Here is a 394-nt window from a genome sequence, read left to right on the forward strand (position 1 = left end):
AAACATCATTTTCCTCACTGCGACAGACGTATTTGTAAATCGCGAAAATCAAATTAATTCGAACTGTCTCATTCGACGTTAATAACTTTTTTAATCTCTTATATGAGTAATTCATTTTGTTTTAATTTTATTTTGAGGGTTTACCACGGACACTGTGTCTTTTAAGATTACTTTTAGTACGGCAGCTTAGGGCCATATTTGGACTTAATGTGGACGTTCCGGACAAAAGCACCAATATTTTTTTACATGCTCCTTATGGTCATAGCATTCAATTTTTGGTAGGAACCACCTCATCCGAGGTCATTATGGCGGCCATCTTGGATTTCAAAATGGTAGCCTTATAAAACCTATTTTTATCTATATCTCCGCTTCTAAATCACTTTGAATTATAATT

This window comes from Anneissia japonica, unplaced genomic scaffold (genome assembly GCF_011630105.1).
Source record: "Anneissia japonica isolate Jap-2015-1 unplaced genomic scaffold, ASM1163010v1 scaffold211_len1577895_cov191, whole genome shotgun sequence".
Taxonomy (NCBI): domain Eukaryota; kingdom Metazoa; phylum Echinodermata; class Crinoidea; order Comatulida; family Comatulidae; genus Anneissia; species Anneissia japonica.